Consider the following 5,424-nt stretch of genomic DNA (forward strand, 5'->3'; position numbering starts at 1 on the left):
GTTTGGTTTTAGAGATGATTGAGGCATTTCTTTGTGCAACCCTCTATACTTGAGAATCCACCTGTGCATATTACCATAGTTAACCCCTTTGAGCCTGAAGCCTGTTCTTTGATAACCCTATAACGATCTAAATCGCTGTGTTTGAATAAACTTAATTATTTGAACCTTTACCTCCTAGAAGCACTTGAATCACTAAAGAATATACAAAAGTCAAAGTGTGGGGTGGGAGAGAGTTAGAAAAAAAAAAGGGGGGGAATCAAGGATGAAGGTTTTGATTGGTGAACTGGCAGTGTACAATAAATCTCTGGAAAAAAAAAAGAGAGAAGAAGCCAGTTGTACCTAAAGAAAAGTGGGGGTCACAAGTGAAACAAAATGTGGAATAATGATTGGGTTGATCATGAAAGCAAAATAAAAGGAAGTATGTATTAAAAGTGCTTAGGGAGGTTAGTCACTATATCTAAATATATCCTACCCGTCCCTTAGCCTACATTACAACCTATAAAGACCTCTTGATCTTTGACTGAATGGCTCGATTAGTAGAGTATTACACTAAGGCAAACTTATGGTGTGTCTGTGTGGCATGTGAATGCTCTTTGCTGAGAGTGAGTGAATTCTTTCTATATATGGTTCCTTGTTGTTGAATTTTATGTGTGTGGAACTTCTCTCAGATTTTGTTTATGTAAGGGCATGTGACTCAGGAAGAAAAAGTGAGTCTTCATTTCTGTTAGAGTAATTAGAGTGAGCACAAGTGTGTCTTGGCATGAGAGTCTGCATTTGAGATATGATTGTGCACTGCTTAGGTCAATCATAATAGCAGGTGTGACATAAATTGGGGCAATGCATTGAGCAGTTAGGCCTAGAAGTGTGGTTTAGTTTGCTCGAGGACGAGCAAAGGTTTAAGTGTGGAGTGTTGATAATAGGTGAATTTGACTATAATCACACCTTAAATAATTACCTTCTTGTATAGTTTTAATGCTAAAAGTGATAACAAAATGCTCTTATTAGTGCTTTTCATGATTGGCAGGTGATATATGTATAAGGAAGGCTAAGGAGCAGTTTTGGAGTCAAAATTGAAGAAAAAGAGGCTAACTGTGAAATTCCCCAAGTACACCACGCAAAACAGGCCTGAAGATTCAGAGAACTGGTTTGACCGCGGTTCCACCGCGACCGCGGTTCCACCGCGACCGCGGTGGAAGATAGCTGCGGATAAATTCAGATTCAGGGAAGGCTTTTGGCCGCGGTTTGACCGCGACCGCGGCAGAACCGCGGCGGACGCAGAAAACTTCAGGGACTAAAGTGTAAAACACGGGATTTTTAGTCCTAAACCCTATTTAAAACATTAGACTTCGCCAAAGAGAGGCATGTATTGATTTTTAAGGTTTCTTATCAAGGAAAAACATTGTGAGAGAATACTCAAAACATCTTTCTTCTTTACTTTCGATTTTTATGATGAATTCAATCTTAGTTTATTTTCCCATAGCTATGAGTAGCTAAATTCCTTGTCTAAGGTTTTGATGGAACCTATTGGGTGATGAACTTCTTGTTTATGTGAATACAAATTGCTAGTTTAATCTCTATTTGTTCAACTTCGTATTTGTTGTAGTTAATTGACAGGATTCTCAATTAGCTGTGCCTATTTAGTGTGCATAACTTGGAAAAGAGTGCATATTTAGGGTATTGTTGAACAACACCACTCCTAGATTATTAGAGGAATCTATAATTGCGGGTTTAAAGGCGGGATTAGGGATAACGAAGCCTTGGGTGTAATCTAAAGTGAATCGTGCTAAATAAAGTAAGCTAGTGTATCTCGGGAGAGTGCAATAGTAAATTACTGTGATTACTCGGGAGAGATTTACGGTAAGATTAGCGTTCATGATTGATAGAGATGTGTTGGTAAATTTGTATGAGCATAAACAGAAGGGATTCCATCAATAGGGGAAATCATTGCCTTAGCTTTTTCTCATAATTGTTTACAACCGTATTAGTTTAGTTTACAGCTATTTAGTTACTCGCAAGCGTAGTTGTTAAAGAACATTCAACTGAGATTTGAATATTTGGGAAGCTGGTTCTGAAGAATTAGTGGGTCTGAAGATAGTGGTTGATAGGTTAACTCTCTGTGGATTCGACCCTGGGCAAATACTCAGGTTATATTTGCAACGTCCGCAGAGTCCTTTTTATAAGGCATAGTTGGGCGTGATTAGAAGGCACTCTTGACGTCCATCTGGTGAAGAGTAAATTCCATGTATGCAGCAAAGGCTATGAGGAGTCTTATTGCTTCCAAACATGCAACTAGGACAAAGGTCTCATCATAGTATATGCTTTCCTCCTAGCTATAACCTTGAACCATCAACATTGCCTTGTTCCTTGTAACAGTTCCATCTTCATCAAGTTTGTTTCTAAAGGCCCATTTAGTGCCAATTACTGATCTATCCTTGGGTCTTGGTACCAGATGCCAAACTTGACTCCTTTCAAACTGATTGAGTTCATCTTGCATTGAATTTACCCAGTCTGCATCCTGCAAAGCCTCAGGAATATTTTTAGGTTTAATAAGAGATAAGAAATCATAAAAAGCACACAGATTCTTTAATTGAGATATAGTTTTAATTCCAGAGGTTGGACCAGTATTATGTTCTCAATGGGATGAGAACTTTGATACTTGTAAGGTTTCACAACCAACCGGTTTCTATTTGATATTTTTCCCATGTTCTGTTGCTGAGGAACAGGCTCGTGGATAGGTTCCATTTGGGAATTAGATTCAGTTCTTCTTTGTTCAGTTCCCCCTATCAGGTTGCCATGGATGGAAGAACCTGTTCAATCACATGTTCCTTCTTCTGGTGCAGCTTCAGCTTGGACTGTGACTTCATTTAAACCTCTTACCAGCCCAATTGCTTTATCTTCATGTTCCTGTCTCTCCGAAAAAATGTTATTTTCATCAAACACTAACAAAGAATTTGCATCCAAATGCCCTAAGATGGGATATATTTGGTTTTCTCCCTTTAAGTAACTTATAGGGAGTCTTCTCTACAAAATATCTAGTCATGCACCTATTAATAATGTAACATACAGTATTTACAGCTTCTGCCTAGAAGCTATGTGCAGTTTACTAGAAAGAAGCATAGTCCTAGACATATCTTCAAGTGTCCTATTCTTTATTTCAACTGCTCCATTTTGTTGTGGAGTCCTAGGGGCAGAAATATAATCTATGCCATGCACATCACAAAATTCAGCAAACTTAGCATTTTCAAATTCAGTTCCATCATTAGACCTAATTGATGCAAGTTGATTACCTAGTTGCTTCTGAGTTTTTCTAACAAAAGAAATAAACATGTCAAATTCTTCATCTTTAGATGTTAAAAACAATATCCAAGTAAATCTAGAGTAATCATCAACAAGCATCATCACATATTTTTTACCACCTCTGCTTAATGTTCTTATTGGACCACAGAGATCCATATGAACCAGTTCCATCGACCTGGTCGTGCTTACCATTTTCTTGCTTTTGAAAGAGGATCTTACCTGCTTCCTCTTTTCACAAGCCTCACAAACTATGTCTTCCTTAAACTTGATGCTAGTCAGCCCTATCACCAGGTCCTTGAAGACTAATTTGTTGAGTTGACTCAGACTTGCATGTCCAAGTCTTTTGTGCCAAAGGAGGGGATAATTTTCCAGTACATTTAAGCAAGTGAGTTTATTTTCTAAAATAGTGGACAAATCTACAATATATATATATATATATATATATATATATATATATATATATATATATTGTTAACTCTTTTTCCCTGCACAACAATCTTGTCAGTGGTAAAATTTATCACAAAACATTTGGTAGAGGTGAATGCTACCAAGTTACCTCTGTCACACAGTTATAATACATTGATTAGGCTATATTTCAAGCCATCTATTAGGTAGACATTCTCAATGGAATGTGAGTCTGGCTTACCTACCTTTCCAACCCCAATGATATCGCCTTTCTTACCATTTCCAACGGAGACATTACCTCCTTTTAGGTTTTCAAGTGAAAGGAACTGGTTCTTGCTTCCAATTATATGCTTTGAGCAACCACTATCCATGTACCATATTTGGCTACTCCCCTTCACTTGAACTTGCAAAAGGAAATCATGGGTTAGTCTTAGAAACCCAAACTAGTTTGGGTCCCTTTCTATAGGCAAAAGGGTGAATTAAATTCTTTTTAGCCCATCCTGGTAGCCTACCTTTCCCTTGAACAAAATTTTTGTTTCTTTTGACTGGCCTCTCTTTTGCATTACGTTCATTTTTGTAGTGACCAGTCTTACCAAAGTGTGTGCAGATTTTGTTCTCAGAAAGTATGATGTACTTGCTTTTGGGATCCCACTTAGGTGCAGGGGTCCCATAGCTAAGTCCTCTCTTATTGCTACCATGGTGGTCTTTTAGCCATGATAGTGCATCATAGGACTTATTCCATTTGCAAGTTTTGTCTAGTTCATGCTTAACCTTACCTAGATCTTCTTTTAGGACTCTTATCTGCTCATCTTTTTTGTACATCTCATCCTTCATTTTTCCTAGATTTTCTTCTAAGGTGAGGTGTATGTGATCATCTTTCTTTTTACCTGTTCCTAATTTCTTTTTTAAATTTTCAGATCTAATCTCTAACATAGTGTTCTCAAGTTCAAGAACATGGTTTTTCAACTCAGTATTTTTACTATCACTTTCACTAGTCCCGAGTTCCAGATTTTTGCACTTAGCTTTCAAGATTACACATTCCTTACACAGTTGTTCCTTTTCATTGTTTAGGACCTCAGGCTCATCAATGAAATCTAGCAGTAACTCAGATAGCCTTTCTTTAGACAAAAATTTAATCTTGTCTTTGAGATGAATCACACTTACCTCTAGTTCATCATATGATTCTCCAATGGCCATAAGTGCTTGTTCATCTCCATCTTCATCTTCTGAATCCTCATCTGAGCTTTCTCCCCAAGCAGCAACCATAGCCTTTGTTGATCCTTTGTTCTTCTTGGGATGAACCTGTTCATTCTTCCTATTTCTTCGTTCAACCCTTTCCTTCTTCCATTCAATTTCCCATTAAGGATAGTTTTTGATTATGTGGTCAGTCTTACCGCATTTGTAACAGCCCTCGTTAGTCTATTTTTTAGGGACCCTTGGTTTGTTGTAAGTAGAACCTCTTGAAGAAACCTTTCCTCTCATTAGATACTTTTTGAAATCCCTCGTGATCATAGCCATTTCATCTTCCTCTAGATCTGAACCTTCAGCGATTCTGAGAGCCAGGCTTCTTTCCTTCTTGGGAGCATCCATCTTCATGGTTTGCCTTCTCAGTTCATAGGCAGTGAGATTTTCAATTAGCTCGTCCAACTTAAGAGTGGCAGTGTTCTTTGATTCCTGAATAACAGTGATTTTGGTTTCCTAAGTAACTGGCAACACCCTTGT

Source organism: Nicotiana attenuata, chromosome 7 (assembly GCF_001879085.1).
Source record: "Nicotiana attenuata strain UT chromosome 7, NIATTr2, whole genome shotgun sequence".
In the NCBI taxonomy this organism is placed as follows: domain Eukaryota; kingdom Viridiplantae; phylum Streptophyta; class Magnoliopsida; order Solanales; family Solanaceae; genus Nicotiana; species Nicotiana attenuata.